Below are 21268 nucleotides of genomic sequence, written 5' to 3'. Positions count from 1 at the left end.
GGTTTGATCTGAAATATTTGATACTTTTGTAGACTAGAGTTCATGAATCGCTATAGAGGCTTGTTTGCTGTAACTTTTTTTTTTTTTTTTTGTCTAGGTTAGATTTTAGCTTGTCATTCCAGACTGTAGTCTTTGAAGCTTCTTTCTAGAGATAATCTGTCAATGTGATCATAAGGCAAATGACCAAAAACCTCCCCCTTTATCATAAAAAGACCTTACATAACATTATGAGCATAATGTAACATTCATAATGTTCAAAACCAAGTGAGATCTAAAACCAAGGTGGCATGGAAGATTCCATCAGACCTGGAAAGTTTACCAGTGTTGCCTGGCAATTTCTTCCCTAGACTTCTAAAGGTTCTTTTGTTCATCACAATTCCTCAACTCCTCAAAACTTTGAATACTACACCCCCAAACCTTGCTTCATGACAGTTCCTGTGTGGGCAATTCATTTACCAAGAATTACAATTTCTTAAAAATGAAGTGAAAAGTTATTAGTTTGACAACACAAAGCAATACTTCATGTCTTGGTGCCCAACAGGTACTCTAATAAATTACTGACAAATAATAGTAGATGGAAATTCCTGCACTACTGCCACTTCTAGGTAAATCTATGTCATATTATTCTGCCTTTTATTGTCTCTTAAAACATCATCAGTGGGGCCGGCCCCATGGCTTAGCGGTTAAGTGTGCATGCTCCGCTACTGGCGGCCCGGGTTTGGATCCCGGGTGTGCACCGACGCACCGCTTCTCCGGCCATGCTGAGGCCGTGTCCCACATACAGCAACTAGAAGGATGTGCAACTATGACATGCAACTATCTACTGGGGCTTTGGAAAGAAAAAGGGAAAAAAAGGGAGAGGATTGGCAATAGATGTTAGCTCAGGGCTGATCTTCCTCAAAAAAAAAAAAATCATCAGAGTGATTTTAGAGTAGCAAGGATATAAAATAAATACACAAGATACCTTTCCAATAAAGAAGAGGAAAACCAGTCTTCTTTGTGCCTGAGAATTCTAGTGTCAAAATGGAATGCCATTTCTAAGCAACTTCTTGTTTCAGCACAAAAAATGTATATCTGTTTCCTACCTGACTTTGAAAAATGCAGGGCTAGTTCATTGTAGAAAAAACTCACAGGACCGAGAGAAAGTAAAACTAATGTTTTAGTCTCGCCTCTGTCATTAACAAGCTGTATGACCTTTAACAAGTCACTTAAGTTCTCTGCACCTTAGTTTCCACCTCTGTAAAATTATATGGTTAAATTAGATGACCTTCAAGATTCCTTTTGGTTTTAATATCTTATGGTCTAATATGATGAATGCACATAATATCATATGTACCATATTTATAATTATGTACCTTATTTGTATGACCTGACAGCAATATATGACTACAGAGCTAGCAACTTTTTGAAGATGAAAAGAGAATGTGGCTCCTGAGGCAGGCTAATAATAATAATTAACACTTGGGTATTGTTAATTCACTCAACAAATATTTATTGAACACCCGGGTGCCATATTAGTGGTAGGTATAGAGGTAACAATGAAATACTCCCTTTCCCTTCACATGTAATAGTAGAGGACATGGTTCTATAATATAGAAAACTCTTGATTAACTAGATGCTTAGGGAAGGGGATGTTAATAGAAACTTTAAAAAAATTAAGTAGCACAGCTACCTTTTATTTCAGTCTTTGTGGTTGAAACATTTTATACAACTGTAGTCCATTTTACTACCTTAATAAGTACAGTTTAGTGAACATAATTGAGTTTTACTTTAGTATTTGGAATATTTTTTCAGGGTCTCAGGTTGATCATTCTGAAATCAGTTCTTATTGTACAGGAAAAGTGGAGATTGTGATGAATTTGTATTGGACCAGACCACTTCTTGGGAGATGGGTTTGTTTTTCTTTCAGTAAATTCAAGATATGTGCTTGCTTAGTCACCATGTTTTTTTTTTTTTTTTCTCATAAGAGTTGAGTACAGAACATGAGACAAAATGTTTCATTAGTTGGGCTTTGGTTAATTAAGGTTTTAGTGTACATAAAATCCTAATTAGTCACATGGGGATTGCTTTTTTGGGAAGTAGTATGCTCAGTTTTCGGTGCCAGATTTGGTTAAAAACATGGGCTGACTACATGATGATATCCAGAAGAGATCAACCAGAAAGGTGAAGGTAAAGCATGCTGTAGTTACTATTTTTTTATCCACCTTTATTGGGATGTGATATTGTGTAAGTTTAAGATGTATTATGCAAAATGGATAAAGGAAGTTAAAGTGTTCGGGTTGAAGAAAAAAGAGCAGGAGATGTATCTATCTATTATCTATTTGAGAAGCTCTCTTGTGGAAGAGTGAGTAGAATCCCACTTGGAAGAGATCTGAAAGGTTATCTAGTCCAATTTATATATATATTTATATTTATATTCATATACTTTACATATATATTCATATACTATTTGAATCCCTTCTACAGTATTCCATTAGGTGACTAAGAACATCTGGAGAACTTCTGAAGCAGCCCATTCCACCCATGACTGCCCCTGTTAGCTCTTCTTCATACTGAGCTCAAATATGTCCATCCACTGGCTTGAGCTGTACAGAAAACATCTAATTCCCTTCCACACCGTAGCCCCTCAGATATTGGAAAAACAGTTAAGCATGTCCTCCTATTGGATTCTAATTTTCACTCCCCTGAATCTTAACAAGTAGACTTGTTCTCCAGAAGGTGGAGCTAGCACCAAGAACACTCCCATGCTTAAAAACTGCTGTTGGCTCTCTATTGCCTACAAGATACTGTACAAGTTCTTTGTCATGGCATTTAAGGTTCTACCTACCTTTGGCCTTAATTCTCATTATTTTTCCAATACTGGTTTATACTCCAACCTCCCTGGACCTTTCTCTGTTTCATTCACAAGTTACTTATTTTATCTCCATTTATGCCTTTGCTGATGCTTTCTTTCTTCTGGAATAGCCTTTCCCTTCTGAGACCAGTGAACTTTCAAGTAATTGTTCAAGGTCCAGGTCAGATGTCCTCTTTTTGTTAAATCTTCCTGCACTCCTCTTCACACCCATCTCTTTCCCTCAGAAAACTAATCTCTAATATGTTCTTATACTTGTAGCCCATGCCTCTTTTAAGTTATTTATGACATTTTATCATGTTTAGGTTTTATGTACTTGCCAAGCTAGAATGTGAACTCTTGAGGTTAAATACCATGTCTTGATCATACTTCTTTCCCCACATATTTAAAAAAAAATAATGTATAAATGATAGATAAAGTAGCATATCATTTCATTGGTCATAAACTTCATTCATCAATTTCATGGGATGTTACCTAATTTTACCTTTCTGAAATGTGATTCACTCAATCCATAACTTCATTTGTTAGACTTCCATCATATACCTTTCTTCTCAGCCTTTGTCTGTCCAGGTTGAAGAAGCTCAATACTTTCTGTCTGTTCTCCATTCCATTAATTAAGTTTTTTTCTGGATCTTCTCCATATCTATCATGGAGCAGAACACTGAACAGGAATAATTGGTAGGGGGGGCGGCCGGAGGCACTGTGGCAACTGATAGCACCATTCATCCTAGGTGAAAATCCTAAACATTGTCACACTATGATCACCACTTCTTTTCATTCTAGCTTGCTTCCACCAGAACAGCTCCCACTTCTCACTGAATCACATAGCTGTTTTGATTATTCCCAAGTCAGTGGCTTATTATTAGTTTGTCTTTCTTTGCTCAATAATTCAAATCATAGAGTGTTTTACTTAAAATTATGTGCATTTTACTGTATGGTACTAGAATGTTAGTTCTTACTCTTCCTTTGAACATATGTCTTCCAAAGCACTGCAGGTCAATTCTGAATCAACTTTTCACTGGAATTTATAGAAAATAAGAAGATATTTCAAAACCAACTTTTATTCTCTCAAAAAAGGAGAGGAAGAATGACGTGGGAAAGTATAAAGGGTTGAATGGGAACCTGAAGTCAGTTTCTTTAGGTAAAAGTCTGAAAACAAACAACCTCCTTCTGAAACCAACAACAAAAAAAAACACAAGGCAACCATCTAGAGAAGCCATTTCAAACTTTCACAGCATTGAGAAAGCTATGGCCTGCTACATAGTTCAGACGTGATAGAAGTTTGCCTGCCTCACCAATAGTCTTTGAATAAGCACTCGTTTTGATGACTAAACCTGAGTGACTGAAAGCCCAGATAAGTAATACAATACATCAACTGGAATCTAAGAAGCGATGAGCAGAGATGAATGCTTTTTAAAATAGAGGGGAGCGATAGGAAAAGCTTTCATTAGATAAACTATATATTTCCCCCTCCCTGTCAACAAATAGCAGCATTTAAGATTCTTTCCTCTAGAGTCTCTGGCAAAATGTCCCTTACCCGGAAGGCTCCAGCATAATAAACTGAAATCTATTTGAACACCAATGTTATTTTGGGAATAAATGGTCTAAAATGCTTCGGAAGCTACTCATGTCACTGGATTTTTGATGAGATTGGATTTTTCCCCAGACCCCTTGACTTGCAGTCTAAGGAAAATTAACTCTTTCTTGGGAGTGTTGAGGCAAGAATGAGCTGTTAACATTTGCTGTGCATCACTGCAAACCAATGTACTGTTACGGCGAGAAGTGAACATTGATTCTCTGAGCTGCCATTTCTATTTCTGAGGAAAATTACATTTGAAAATCACTGAAAATGAAGCATTTATGCCTTAAATCCTACAACTGTAAATACTATATGTTTGCACCTTTTATTTTTCCTTATGCCAGGTATTTCTGCCTTTAAGTAAATGACATATTTAGGCTCAAATATGTAACTTGAATCAAAACCTAGAAGGAGCCATTCTAATTTGAAGAAACCCAGCTTGGGGGAATTTAGAGCAAGGGGTCCCAGGCTCACTCCTCTTTTGTAGTTTTTTAGGGCTTCTGACCTTCCCTCCCAAGCATTGAATTTTGCCTACAAGTTCCTTTTTCCCTTGATCTGGCATTTGCTATGCTAGGAGGTAGCTTTTTAAAGAAGGATTGCGTGAAATTCTACCAAATTGAACTAATATTTTTAAACATAGACCTAAGTTTAAACCAACCAACCAAATACCAAACAAGAGAACATTTAAAGCAATTAGAACTGGAAATAAACTGTGTGCCTAAATCACTGAACTTAAAGTTCTTAGCATTCTCTGAACTGAACACGTGTAGCATGGCAATATTTCATTCAGTTAATTTACTAAGTCAAATGATGGCTTATTTTCACGCTTTGTTATTTCCTTTGGAAAAAAACAAAATATTCTTTAAAAATTAACACAATAGTGATAGAATTATACTATATTTTCAGTCTGAAAGTGACGTTAGAGACCAATCTGACTACCTTCTTTCTCAGATGACAAAATTTCCAGAGAAAATGGACTAATGCAGGTCTTATATAACTTTCTCCGTTCAGTGATCTTTCCAATACCACAAGTTGTTCCCAATGCAATCAACACTTTGGGGATTGCAACTCGAAGAGAACAATAATGAAGGACATTAAAAATTGCCACTAATTCTCTGCCTCCCTTCATTAGCATAAGTAACTAGGCTGAGCATCAGGCTTATTGGAGGGAAGGACTCTGGGCTAGAAGCCAGTAGTAGATGGAACTGGGGAAGGTAGTCTCAGGCCATATGAATTTCAGAGAAAAGCTGACCCAGACAGAAATTTATCCATGGAATACCCTTAATTCTGTAGCAATCCTGTGTTCCTTAGTTCCCAGCTTCCCACCAGTTGTCACTCTTTGCCCCTAACTTCCTACCACTTTGCCCTCTTTAAGACATAGACTTAGACTTGAAAGAATCCTTATATGTAAGTCATCTATTCCTGTTGTTTGAGTCCTTTCCACAACTTTCTTGACAAGTGGCCATTAAACACATGCAGGGATGCCACATCTTCATGCCGTTCAACTCTCCTAGTCACTCTCTTTTCAACATGCTCTATTTGGTCCATGGCCTTTTTAAGTTGAGGAGCCCATAGGTGAATACAACATTCCAGGTAGAGTTTGGGCAGCCCAAATCAGATCAAGCATATCCCTTTTTCTTTCTAGAGTCTACCTTTTCATTCACACAGCCTTTGATCACATTAACCGCATCATCTTGCCAACTCATTGTGCTTACCGTCAATGAAAATCTCTTAGTCTCTATACACATGAGATTTTAAAGCCAATATCTCCCACGATGTACTTATGTAGTAGAGATATTTTGGAATGCAAATTCAAGATTTTATATATCTGTCTATGAAATTATAACATGTTATATTTGGCTCATAGTTCCATCCTGGCATGAATTTGGGGCAGCATGATTGTATCACTCAGCAGGTTAGCTATTCTGACTAGTTCTGTGTCATCTAAAAATTATTTCCTCCCCCATGGCATGGACAAAAGGTGAAATACGATGAAGGAAAGGAGATCACTAGAGACAAATTAACCAAATTAGACCTTTGGGATTGTTGTTCATTCATTTATTTGTCAACTTAATTGAGCCATCATTTATCTTGTATATTGTTTAAACTCATCCATTAATATATCATGAAAGACTTTGCAAAATGCTTAGTTGAATATGAAACACTTAAATGTACCCATTTCCCTGTCTTGTCAATTTATTCAGCCTGCTCAAAAGGAAAGTAAAGTCAAGACATATTCAGAGTATGCCTATGCTGACTACTGGTACTGGCTGCTTCCTAGTTCAGAGCTAAGTCAGTGTTCTCAGAAATCTTTCATGAGGGCCAAGAAACATAAATGTTTTTAGCAGTACCTGCTCTTGAATCCTGGGCTTCAGTTTATTCTTACTAATGATTCTGTTATTCTTTCTATTCCAAAAATAAATCTCTTTGACAGAAAAGACAGATGCAAAATAGGGGTTATCTACTTATTGATTCTAGGATTTGTTTGACGACTATCATCATTACACTACTGACTCTTGCAGTGTTCCTATTCACTCATTTTTCATCTTGCCCTAGATATACCTAAAAAAGCCTCCACCTCTGCCCTTTTTAGTCTCCACATCTTCCACAAGTTGTATTAGGTTTAGTTAGTCAGACCCTATTCTTGGTTTTATGGTATTATTTTCATCTTTTAGCATCGCCTTTTAAAAAAATCTGACTTGGTCAAAAAGTCCCCAATTTTAGCCATATCTTAATCTTATGTAAATTTCCCCTTTATTTCCTGTCAATATTATTAGGATAATGATGATGGTTATGAAGATGACAATGACAACAACAAAAGTATTCTAAGAACTAAGAGCTATTAAGCACTTACTGTGTGCCACGAACTATTCTGTTTTAGTTGGTTCAGGCTGCTATAACAAAATGCCATAGACTGGGTGCCTTATAAATAACAGAAATGTATCTCTTACAGTTCTAGAGACTGGGAAGTCCAATATCGAGGTGCCAGCAGATTTAGGTTCTGGCGAGAGCCCACTTCTTGCTGTGTCCTCACACAGCAGAAGGGGCAAGAGAGCTCTCTGGGGTCTCTTTTTTAAGGGCACTAATCCCATTCATGAGGACTCCACTCTCATGACCTAATCACCTCCCAAAGGCACCCCTCTCCTAACACTGTCACATTGGGGGTTAAGATTTCAACATACGAATTTTGGGAGGACACAAACATTCAGTCCATAGCATATTCAAAGTGCTTTTTCCATGTTAATTTTCAATTTTTACAACAACTCTTTGAGATTCTGTTATTATCTCTATTTCACTTATGAGCATTTGAGGGTATAGAAAGGTTAAGTAGCTTGCCCCAAATTCCATGGTTAGTAAGTCTCAGAGCTTGAAGCCCTGCATTCTGATTTCATAGCCTGGGATCTAAATCTTTCATCCATTGCTTGAGAACACAGGTCAGACACTGAAAGGTTGAATTGTTAGGGGAATCATGATGCAGTCTCACAACATCTTATAAGCAAACATCTGGAGTATACAGAATTATTTTTTTGCGTGCCTCATCTCCTCTTCTGCACATTTAACTACTCTTACTGCTTCTTGTTACCAACCTCTGGGTTTCCTCTACTTATAAGCTATCCTTAGTGCTTCAGCTACACGGTAAAGTTCTAGAGAGTATGGTTTATGTTATAGCTACTCCTTTGTTTCCCACATACTGTAGCCAAGTGTATGTGAAATCCTTGTGGAGTTAAATAACTGACAAACTTTGGAATTCAATGCTTAAAAAAAGTAATGACTTGTGTTCTCCTAGAGGAGGTACGTGTGTGCATGCACATTCGCTCTCAAATGCATTCTCAAATGAACTGTGAGTAGTGAGGGAAAAGATGATAAATAGCATAGGGCAGTGCTCACTGACTATCTGTTAAAAGAATAAGTGAATGAGTCAGAGAGGCAGAGAGAGCTTCCCTGAATTAAGGTCAATATCAATTGTCCCCCTGCCTTATTTCTACAAAATATATACTCTTTTGAACCATTAACTAATTGATGCAGTGTGCTAAAGTCTTTTATTCAGATCTGAGTCATAGTAATTATGCCAGCAGTTTACAATACTATTTCATTACAAGTTCAATTAAAAACACGAGTGTGGATCTGTATGGGATGGAGATATATATATGATTCCATACATATATATGTATGTATGCTCAAAAGAGAGGAAGAATATTGTGTTTTTTTGTTTGAGTAAACAGATAAACTCCTAGTGTCTTTCAGCTAGGTGAATACAGTTTATTATCTTAGCATCTGGGTAAATCTTGAGGTACAGATTGACTCAGACCTGTTCAAATTTAATATCAGACTTTAGACAAATCCTTTCATAACAAAAAATAAATGGAGAACATATGATGGCTTAGGTCTCTTATATATAATTATATGGTTCCCAGAGGAGAGTTATAATTGAATTATAAGCTGCCTCATGAGTATTCTGGCTGGTGTTTAGAGAACTGCGAAGCAGAGCTGAGCAATTTTTTTTTCACCAGCTAGAATGTGAACAAGACACCCTATAATTCAATTATAACTAGCCTCCAGGAACCATATAATTATATTATAAAGTAGTTTGGGGAAACTGGGAAACTGAATGTTTTTCAACACATTGCATATGTTTAAATGATAATTTGATAATTTTGCTTTACCTCTCACCTTTCCTAATCACACAGGTATGGGGATACTTTTTGTGACCTTATTCCCATGTACTTTTCAGAACTTTCAAAATAAATTATCACCCTGAGAAGTTCTTAGCTTACTCTCCTTTGATTGTAGGACTATCTGTACATACATACACACCACTGAAGCTCTTTGGTCCTCAATTTTCCCAACTATAAAATGACCAGATTTGATTTAGATGATCTGTAAAGTACTTTCTAACACTAACACTCACTGAGTCTTATATCAGTCATAGTTCTATCTATCTATCATCTATCTATCTGTCATCTACCTATGCTGCATGTATATATATATATTTGTATATATAGGATGAGAGAGAGAGATTTATTTTAAGGAATTGGCTCCCACTGTTGTAGGGGCTGGCAAATCTAAAATCTACAGGGTAGACTGGCAGGCTGGAGACCCAGGGAAGAGTTAATGGTGCAGCTTGAGTCTGAAGGCAGTCTGGGAGCAGAATTCCTTCTTTCTCAGGGCACCTCAGTCTTTTCTCTTAAGGCCTTCAACTGCTGGGATGAGTCCCACTCACATTATGGGAGATAATCTGCTTTACTCAAAGTCTACTGATTTAGATGTTAATCACATCCAAAAAAATACTTTCACGGGAACATCTAGGCAGGTGTTTGACCAATGAGTGAGGACCACGATCTAGTCAAGTTTACATATAACGTTAACTATCACAAGTCTGTATAGCAAGAGAATTTTATACTCTTCAGGGTCTGCTTCTCCAGATTGTGGATTATCTTTTAGGAACTTGAATGTAAATTGGGAAGCTGAAACTTTAGCTCTGAAGCTTTGGTATAATTCAACATTTTCATGAATATAATATATGAAAGTAGATGTTTTTATTTGTAACAAATCCATCCTAAGAAATATGGTTTCAGAAAAGGAAAATACATGTTTACATCTATTTCCTATTGAAGACTTCCTTAAAATTTCCACTCTATAAATAACCAATAGTACAATAACTCTCCATAGAAAACCCACCCTATCTACTTTTTCACCATCTTAGCATCTTATGGAGGTTTCCTCTAGTATTTTTAAAAAAGTAATGCATGCACATGTACGTGAATGCTCATAGCAGCACTATTCATGATAGCTAAACAGTGGAAACAACCCAAATGTCCATCAACTGGTCAACTGGTCAATGGATAAACAAAATGTGGTATATATACAGCGGAATACTATTCAGCTATAAAAGTGAATGAAGTTCTGATTCATGCTATAATAATGATGAACATTGTAAACACTATGCTCAGTGAAATAACACAGTCACAAAAGGTCACATATTGTATGATTCCATTTATATGAGGTACCATGAATAGGTAAATCCATAGAGCAGAAAGTAGATTGGTGGTTATCAAGGGCTGAGGAGGAGAGTGGGAAATGGGGAATGGCTGCTAATGGGTACAGGGTTTCTTTCTGAGGTGATGAAAATGTTTTAAAATCAATTGTGGTGATGGTTGCACACCTCTGTGAATATACTAAAAACCATTTAATTGTACATATTAAAGAGGTGAATTGTATGGTATGTGAAATATATCTCAATAAAGCTGTTAAAAAGTAATGTACACATAGGAAAAGATTCAAACAACACTGAAGAGTATATATTGGAAAGTTAAAATCTCCTTCTCCCTCCCACTCCAATCTGCACTCACCCTCCAACCCACTCCCTTCTAGTAACCACTGCTGATACGTCTTGTTTTCCCCAAAACACTGTTCTGTCCCTTGATTTTTCACTCAGTGATGTTTTAAAACTCTTTATGCATCAGCATATATATATATATATATATATATAAAACATTCTTTTGAACAGCTGTCTACTACTCCTCTATATGGATACATCAGAATCTATTTAAACATTTCCCTCCTGAGGAATTCTTAGCTCTTTCCAGTGCTTGGGAAAAGACATTCTTTCATATCTATTCATAAGACAGTGCAAAAATACATCTATAACATAAATTCTTAGACATGAAATTGTCAAGAGGAATGTGCATTTTAAATTTTGATAGGTATTGATTGCTGTATTGCCCTATACAATAGTTGAGCCAATTTAGACTCCCATTGGCAGTGTTTGAGAGCGCTTGTTTCTCCAAATTAACACTGGGTATTATCAAACCTGTTAATCTTTGTCAATTTGATAAGTAAAAAAAAAAATTTCTCATTTCAGTTTTTAATTGTGAACAAAGTTGAACATCTTATATTTTGTCATATGTATTTTTTTCCTGTGAATTTCCTGTGTGCTTTGTTCACATTTCTATTGGGTTATTGGTTTTTTTATTATTGATTTGTAAGAGCTCTCAAACATTAAGGAAATTAGCCCCTTGTCTGTCATAAATGCTGCCAAGATTCCCCACTTTTTCATTAGTCTTTATCTTGTGTTTATGGTACTTTTTGGATGGATACTTTTTTAAGTGTTCATTTTGTTACTTTCAAATAGACTGGAATGTACAATGGAAAATATAGTCCAAATTGAAATCACGCTTTTATGTCACTTACTTTTTTTAATGAGGCCATGAAATCCCCCCTGGAGGAAACTCTCAAATTACCAGTGGTGTCAATACTCCACTTCGCAGACCTCTGTCCTCACAGATATCGGATATCTCTTGATTCTCATCCTGAAGTTTGCTTTTAGAAAAGATAAGAGTATTTTTTTGTTGTTTATTTTTTAATTAGTCACAGATTGATCAATGAAAACTTGATAACATTGAACAGATTTCAGATCTTTTTTCCTTTGCCAGGGCATTCTCACTTCACTCAGTATAACAGCTGCCACAGTGCTTTCATTATTTGCTAATTTAACTCTATTACTTCTTTCTCATATACCACATAAGAGTCTTTACAACACATGATTTTAACATGGAGACTAAAAGACACATAAAATGGTTAAAAGTAGATAATGCAATTAAAAACACAAAAGACCTGACAATAGGGTATTAACTATTAGGACTACTTTTCTTTTTTCCTCTTACCTTCCTCCATCTCTCCCTTGTTTCTATTTTAGTTTTTAATTTTTCCGTACTTCCGTCTTTCTTTTTTTCCTTCTTTCTTTTCTTCCTTCTTCCCTCCCTTGTTGTGAAAGCAATACAGGCTCACAGTAAAGTATATATGTGTGTACGTAAGTAGATAGATATAGATATAGATATAGATACAGATATAGATATAGATATATCATTACAAACAGGATATATAAAGTAAAACCTCCCCTCCCCGCCCCCCCAACTCTCTATTCATATGCCCTAGAAGGTACAAGTTTTCTTTATGCCTATTTCTTGAAATTTTCTGTGGGAATACAAATGGGTGTGTGGGTGTGTGTGCAATATATTATCTTCCAAGAATATATGCATCCAAATGAGTGTGATTCCCTTGAGAATAATCATCTTGGGCTATACACTGATTCCAAGGGTATCATTGCTAAAAATTTTCCTTGGGTTTCTTTCTGGCTATTGTTTTTAGACCTTAGGAATTATCATGAAATGTTCGCACTAGTGGAAATCATTTTCTTTGAAGATGTATTTGATTTTGAGGAACAAATCAAATGTTATTTGGAGTCAAGTTGAATATAGATGTTCAAAATGTGTAGTATGACCTTTGATCAAAAACTCTAGAGTAGTAAAACTGATTTTTTAAGCAGCTCATAAGCAAACACTAAAGATAATCATCAATGAGGAATTCTAAAAATATTTTGAGTAATGACAATGTTGTATGTTTACAGCATCACAAGGTGACAGAATCAATGAAGAAACTGTTGGGGGAAGAGGGAGAATCTCCCTCTGCCCTTTCCCTTAAGGTTCTTCTGGCTGGCCAAATAATCAACAAGACAGGTTAGCAGGAGAAAATAATACCAAGTTTAATAACATGTATACATGGGAGAAAGCAGGGACACTGCGTTTCTCCACACAATAGCAGAAATTCTCGTCTTAAATATCATTTTCAGCCAATGACAAAGGAGGATTTTGGGGGTGGGGGAGTCAGTTACAGGAGATTACCACTAAAGCACAGTAAACAAGAGTAAGGTGATTATGCAGATTTAAGTCATCACCTTCCACATTGATAAGTCACTAGAAATGAGCTCATCCCCCTCTCTTCCCAAGACAGAGAGAGAGATACCTTTACAAATGGAGATTTCCCTTATAAATGTAAATGTTTGTCTGGCAACTCCTCGCAGGGCCATCCAGAGAATGTGGCCAGAGAGACAGAATTTCTGATAAGATGGGCTTGTTGGTGCCTTTCCTATTGTAACATCTATTTTACATTATATTACAGCCATCAGATGGAAGATCTGTTCCAGGAAGGAGCCACCATGTCAAATTCTTTAGGCAGTTAGTGGGGGAGGTCAAATGTCCTTCAGAGAAAACAATCAAGGTAAAGAGATATATTTCAGGGTGGCCAAATTTTGATCTCCCACAGTCCCGCCTTTGAAACTTAAAGAAGTTTCATAGTCCAGAAGCTGAGTTGGTAGATTGTTTCATCTCACTGAACACATTTCTTAGTCCTGATAATAGATCAGTTCAATTAAGTTCCTTTTGGAAGGTAGGTGGTGCAGGTGGGCTCTCAAGGTCACGCCTATATTGTGGAAGCAAGCAATCAAGTATTTAATAGAAGCATTTTTATAAAAGAAAAACAAGGTTAATGGTTGGAGCAAGTTGTAAAGCAGTTTTTGAGTTCAGAGGACAGCCAGTGAAGAAGAATTTTAGATGTCAGCGTCAAAGCATCTTTTGCAGTTTAAAATGTCTCGGATGGTGTCGTCAGGTCATCTCAAGTTTATATCAAGTCCATCAGCTTCAGTTTGTAAGGCTTCAGGAAAAAGGGCAGGTTCAGTTTTTAGTGATTTCAAATGAAAATGATGGAAAAAATCAAAAACGTTAGTTTGGATATCTGTAGCCAGATATTTCAGGAGACTAGAAGAAATCAGGATCCAGTCCAGTCAACAGATATAAAACAAAAACCTCAAAAGACAACAAAACTAGGATCTAATATCTGCAAACTTATACTGAAATAGTTTTTACTGAAATATAATTTTTCTCTCTAAAATCACCCTCATTTTTATTAAGATAGCCAAATTAAAACTAACTAGTTTGCAAAATAAGTCTAGATCCAATAGAGTTGGCCCAATTATTTACATAAGTACAGCAAGAATAGCAATTGATCACATAGGCTCTTTTAAACCTGCTTTGCTGGAACTTTTATAAGGAATCTCAGATTGAACTTGAAAGGTCTCTCGAGGCCAGGAAAGCCAAGCCAAGGATTTTATCATCAGACGTTGCCTGCAATACCTACAGATTTGGGTGAATTCCTCTCTTCCGAGGTTCCCCCAAAATATTTTGAGGTTCCTTGTACCTGCCAGATAAGTGACATTCTTTACTTATCTTGGTAAGTGCTGCTTGGAACATAAAGGTACCAGGCCAATATTTCCACGTGGCTTTATTCCATAAAGTCCAATCTTCATTCCTCAAAAGCTGTATGGTTATATTGCAAATATGATGTTCCAGTCACAACCTTGGTAATAGAACCAGTGTTTCCAATTGTGTCCTGTTATAAGGAGAACAGATTCTTATTGAACTTATGCAAATAACTATATTGCCATGAAAACAACAATATTCACTCACTAAGAGTTTCCAAATCCTGGAGGGATCAGATAGAGAGAAAAAGATAAATATTTCAATTTTACTTACAAAAAAAATATCATTTACTAAATTGCTGTAAGTCATAGCTATCTCGGGAGAAAAGAGAAAAAGTTTTCCTTAAATCTGAAAAAACAAAACATTAAAAATTCAGCAATACTTCAAATGAAAAATCATAAAAATTATAAGCATCCTTATCAGTTTATTCAGTCCTGTGTAATCCATTCTTGATCCCACTCTTTTTGTTAGTGGCTTTATGAAGTCATCAGTTTCTCCATCGGATTTCTGTAATATTTTACCAAGTTCAGTTTTATGATCAGAAAGTTTGTCAGAAACCTGTACTCCAGCGTAAATGTCAGAGTCTTTTCCATGAATTTTTCTGAAGTCGAAACATTTTGCAAAAGCATTAGAGCAAAGAAATAAGTCTGTAAACAACAAGACCTCAAAATGGCAATTGACAAGGAAATTTGGTTAATTTTGTGACATACAACACTTTAAAATAATAATAACCAGAATTATGACTGATAACCAGGACAGATCAGAATTTCAGTAATGTTATACAATTTTAAAACACCTATGTCAATAACATTTGCCCACATAATAGCACCTAAGCAGGCTTATCATCACTGTTCTGACAATGCTTTCCATGTAATTGAACATATTGAATAAGCCTAATAAGTTTAGTATCTTTCCCCTTATAGGAAGAGAGCAAATTTCTTTGAGAAGTTCCAGGGCCCTTTGAAAATTCTCAAAGAAATAAAAGTTAAAAAAAAGACTTTAAGATATGAATTTTGGGGGAGCTTGTCAAAAATATAAACAGTCAAAGCAAACATAGCATTAACAGTCCAAAAAGCCTTAATAGAGAGACCTCAGTCTTTTGAACGTAGGAAATTATTTTAACAGTTTTTTTTTTTTTGTGTCTTTTAGGTAGACTTACTCAAAGGTAAAGAAAAATCTTTTGTAACCTCTTTATCAAGTTTAAGTAAATTATCCTTTTAAGAGACAGAAGACCAAATTTTAATTTTGCACCAGCTTATTTCTGCTATTAAAACTCATTTACTTAATTAAATTCATTTCAATCTTAGCCAACTTGACCATGCAAAAACTCCTTTTCCGGAATTCCTCTTCCACAAACCTTCTATAACTTTCTTTTTACATTCAGAATTTGTCCCATGTCTTTCTTTTCCCTTCTAGTACTTGAGGACAAATTTATCTTTCTTAACCAAACAAAATATTTCCATTCTTTGTACCTTTATACATCTTACTTTCCTTGTACACAGACATATTTTTCTTAATTTTCAATCACATATACGAATTAGAAATTTTAACCTTTAGAAACCTTAATTTGTGAGTAAAAACTAAGTAAACCATTATAAACTTTCTTTTACATTAGTATCTTGTGGCTTGGAAAATTTATAAACACTTCCATGACTTCTGGAAACACATTACTTTATAGTACAATCTTTTAATAAAACACGTTTACCAATAGACCCAAAATATCTTTTAGTTTTCCTGTAATGAAAAGCCAAAAGTAGACAAATGTACATTTAGCAATCAATGTCTAATATCTTATGTTATTTGGAAATGATGATACTCAGTGAATCTTTTATCATAAATTTTAACAAAACGCTAAAGTTTTAAGTCACCAAAAAGAGTTTGGAAGCAGTAACTACCATAACACATAATTATTGCTTAAAGTTCATCTAACATTCATCTTTATCACAACTATTTAGTTACTTATTCCCAATAACTATTTAGATTGCCTATAAGACTTCATAAGACATTAGATAAAATTAGCCATCATTTAAATTACTATTTTTGTTAACCAGTTCTGTAATAGAAATAACATCAGTTTTTTCCTACAAAATTTCATGCAATTTTCATCACTTTTTATACCTTTAAACATAGTTATCATTAAGATTTTTATCAATAGGTCTTGGTCTTCTAACTTTGGACAAGAGAAGCATTCCCAGTCAGACATTTTAAAACATACTCAGGCAAAGTTGATGTAACCTCTTTGTATAAAATTAGCTCAAACATTCCAACCTTTATAATCTTATCAACACTTACACTTTTACATGTTCTCAATTTAATTGTAACCTGAGTCAAGGTCTTAAGACTAGTCAAATTTTTCCCTTCCTTTTTCTGGCCTTAATTCTTAGGTACCAATTAAGCAATTATGTGAGAGCTCTCAAAACATTTTTTTTTCCCCCCCAATTTAGAAGTTTTTTCAATTCAAAGGATCCGTCGTCTGGCCATTGACGAGTAGGATCTTCATTTGTATATTTATTCCAATAGTGACTTGAACCAATAAGCCTTTTTAAGGAAAGACCCGGAGGTAACTTTCCACGCTTAGAATAAATCTACCATGGACGCAAGAGGCGTCCCTGGTGAGGGCGCAGATGATGTAGCCCCCATGATCCACAGAATTTACTCCCAAAGATATTCAGAAACAGTAAAGACCTTCGTTGCACAGGCGGTAAGGATAAAAGGGTGTCTCCGGTCTCCCACAATAGTGTGGGACGCCTCCGTCACAGACCCGCTAATCTGTGACACCGGGCGGGCGATACTGGAATGGGATTTTTCCAGCACTAACAAGCAACGAAGGTAAAGACGACAAAAGCCCTTATGGACTGGGCCCTTTATGACAAACTCCCCTGAGAACTTGGCACAGCCGGACAAAGAGACAGTTGGGAACCCCAGTCTACTCGACTGGCCACCAAGGTGCACCCCGGTAAATGCACCTTCCGTATGGTGGAGACCAAGGAGAATATTCTCACTGGTCACAAAGCCAAGTTTTCAGGACACAGAACAAGACAGAGATTATTCTGGGAGGAAAAGGGATCAAGATCAAAACCAAGAGTACTCTACCAAATTTAAACCAAGAGTCACTAAAAGCCCAAGAAACTAGTTTCCCAAATATTTTCTCCTGCCAATCTAAATTTAGAAAGAGAAAAAAATTCTCACCACTTCCTTCCGCCGGACTCCGCAGATAGAGATTCCGGGAGGCTGACGTGGTAAGGAGTCTTACCTTTTTGCCGGCTTTCGTCAGGCGTTCCCGTATCTCATCATCTGCAGTAGTCCAGGGAGAAGGCAGGTCTTCCAACCAGAGAAGGCAACTTACCAGCCAGTGCTTCTCCTGGCTGGCTCGCCAAAACTGTTGGGGGAAGAGGGAGAATCTCCCTCTGCCCTTTCCCTTAAGGTTCTTCTGGCTGGCCAAATAATCAACAAGACAGGTTAGCAGGAGAAAATAATACCAAGTTTAATAACATGTATACATGGGAGAAAGCAGGGACACTGCGTTTCTCCACACAATAGCAGAAATTCTCGTCTTAAATATCATTTTCAGCCAATGACAAAGGAGGATTTTGGGGGTGGGGGAGTCAGTTACAGGAGATTACCACTAAAGCACAGTAAACAAGAGTAAGGTGATTATGCAGATTTAAGTCATCACCTTCCACATTGATAAGTCACTAGAAATGAGCTCATCCCCCTCTCTTCCCAAGACAGAGAGAGAGATACCTTTACAAATGGAGATTTCCCTTATAAATGTAAATGTTTGTCTGGCAACTCCTCGCAGGGCCATCCAGAGAATGTGGCCAGAGAGACAGAATTTCTGATAAGATGGGCTTGTTGGTGCCTTTCCTATTGTAACATCTATTTTACATTATATTACAGCCATCAGATGGAAGATCTGTTCCAGGAAGGAGCCACCATGTCAAATTCTTTAGGCAGTTAGTGGGGGAGGTCAAATGTCCTTCAGAGAAAACAATCAAGGTAAAGAGATATATTTCAGGGTGGCCAAATTTTGATCTCCCACAGAACCAAGGCTCATTTGGATGTATGAATTATGCTGTGCTGGTTTTTGGATGTCAGAGTTCTGCCTACAGAATTGCCTTAGTTCTCCTCCTTAAGAGCCTAAGAAGCCTCATTCTAGGTCAGCAGTGTGGTACATGCAGCACAGACTCTGCTTCTGACAGTAGCCTTGAGGGGTTTAATGAGAGTCTCAGAGGTGACGAAGAGCTCCCTGGACTTTTTTGGTGGTCTTTAATAACCCGCTGTACAATGGCTTTTTCTGTTTTTAAAAACAAATCTGTTTAAAAAAAAATGTCTGAATACAGTCTGTTTCTGGAACAGATATGTTGTCTCAGTTCAGCTTAAATTCATTTTTTATCTCTTTAGAGAAGCAAGATATACATCTTATGACATTCTCTATCATCATTCACATGGAGACACTTTTTTTTTTAACTTTTCAAAAGCTGTCACTTAATGAAATCATTATTATGTCCGAATGTTCAAGAATTCCTTGCTTATGGACAGCTTCTATTTTCATTGGTTTTGATGGCCAGTATAGAAGCTTAAAAGTTAAATTAATGAAGGTCACAATAATAATCTGTGGTAAATCTTGCCTGGTTTAGGTAAGAGTTGTGGCACGGATAATTGTTTTTTTCTTCATTTTGTAACAAGTGCAAATGCTAGATGCAACAAAACTAGGAAACACATTGCACTGTGATTATAAAGAGAATTTGTGGTACTATGTGTGCGGCATGAAAGAAAGTAATTATAAAAGCCATTCATAAGAAGTGAGCCTTGGTTTCTAAGTATGATAGGGTAGATAAGAGGAGGCCAATGATTTGGAGTCTTATTAATAAGAGTCCTGACTTTCAAAACAAAGAACAGTGCTCTAAGTTAACTGCACATTTTCTTCAACATTTTTTTTCCAGGTGAAATGTGATGAGGCAACCTTGTGTTGATTAACTCTATTAAATATGTAACTATTCGAGTCTACAATGAATCCCTTTGTCAGGCAGCCCCAGTTCGTGTTAAATAAGGACTTTCATGTTCCTATTCACTGGTTCCTTTTTGGAACATGGCCTGTCACACAACTGAATGGGCAAAACGTGGGTAGAAGTGTCTTCAAATGGTTTTATTGAATTTATGTTGACAAAATGTCATTCCTTCATTCAGAAAACATGTGTTGAATACCTACTATGCACCAGTCACTATGGTAGTTACTGGGAATATAGAAATGAAGAAGTTGGCATCTGCCTTTGAGGAACTCCTAGTCTGAGGATAGAGTTTGGAGTCAGGGGAAGATCTGATAATCAAGGCAAAAAAGTATAAAAGGTGCTGGGAGATAAATATATGCATGGCATTGATTGACTGTACTGAAGGCTTTCTCAATCTCTCCTTCCATTAAAAAAAATAAACAAAAGGCAAATCTGAATTCAAATTCTAGCCCTGCCACTTGCTAAATGCAAAACTTGGTGCAAGTTTTCCAAATGCCGTGAGCTTCTGTTTTCTCTTTGTAAAATTGAGGTAATAATAATTACCTCATAAGAATTTGAGTGAGCTTTATAATTTATGCATACAGTATGACTAGTCTTTTGTGAGCCGTCAATAAATGGCTGCTAGGATCATGATTATTAATATATAATTTGCTTATATGGATTGCATGATGTGTGATTGAAGGTTTTTTTTCTTTTCAGAAACAAGATTTTTACGATTTAAAATGTGACAAATGTTAGAAATGAAAATGACTGTGTTTTCCCAAAGCCTTACAAGTACTTGCAGATCACACCAAACATGCTTTTATGGTGGTGCATTTTGTATCTGTCCAGCGTGGCATGCATATTATGCTTGCCTTAAACACAATAATTTCATTTGCCACTTAACTTCTGTCTCACACATTTTTCCTTGTAAGGGTCATGCCAAGAAAGGCTGTGCACAGAAAAATGTTACCCTCCCCTCTTCCACATGTCTACTTTCTATTCTCTGATATCTTCCCTGTCAAATTGAAGCCTTAAAATTGGACTCACTTTAGGACATGAAAAGCCAGCATTGAATAAAGAAACAAAAATACTTCAACCTGACTTATGGCAGAAACTTACTTCTGCTGTTTCCTCTCTCTGTCCTTTGTGTTGTTGGTTTCAAGCTTTCTCTACTTCATGTCGAAATATTCAGTCACTGGGAAAAAACTCAGCCAAATTAGTTGGCCATTTATAGACAGATTTTTTTTAATTGACTGTGTTTCTGGAGCTTTTTGACTTTATGATATGTTGGTACAGACTTAAATGTATCTTTAAAATGAGAGATAATATTTGCTTTGGAGCAGGAATGTCAACTTAATCACTCTTTTTTTGGTTAACTGACTATTAAGCCAAAATTCATTTTTAGTTTATTACTAGTTAAAAGCCCAATAAGTAATTTTACTTCCTTAGTAAATTCAATAAAGGCGTGGGCAGCACATTGCATATGTGTGTATTGAGAAATACACATCTATCATGTGTCAGCTATTGTGGTACATACCGAGGAAACTGGTAAGATGTTGCCTCCTTCCCCGTCTTGAAAAAGGGTCACAGTGTAACCAGAAACTTACTAAGAAATTTGATGTATGTTATGGTAGAAATATGAACGGAGAGGATAGGGCAATTAACTATCATTCATTTGTTTAAAAAATATATCTTGAGCACCTGCTATATGCCAGATATTATGCAAAACACTAGGTATTTAGCAGTGAAA

At 36.2% G+C, this 21268-nt stretch overlaps 1 protein-coding gene across 20 annotated transcripts in view; it reads left to right on the top strand.

Moving 5' to 3' along the window:
* TENM1 (teneurin transmembrane protein 1) overlaps positions 1 to 21268 on the top strand; it is a 780745-nt gene that overhangs the window by 121254 nt on the left and 638223 nt on the right. The gene's annotated exons all lie outside the window — the stretch shown is intronic.

Source organism: Diceros bicornis, chromosome X (assembly GCF_020826845.1).
Source record: "Diceros bicornis minor isolate mBicDic1 chromosome X, mDicBic1.mat.cur, whole genome shotgun sequence".
Lineage (NCBI taxonomy): Eukaryota > Metazoa > Chordata > Mammalia > Perissodactyla > Rhinocerotidae > Diceros > Diceros bicornis.
This window is presented reverse-complemented; position numbering and strand designations above follow the sequence as displayed.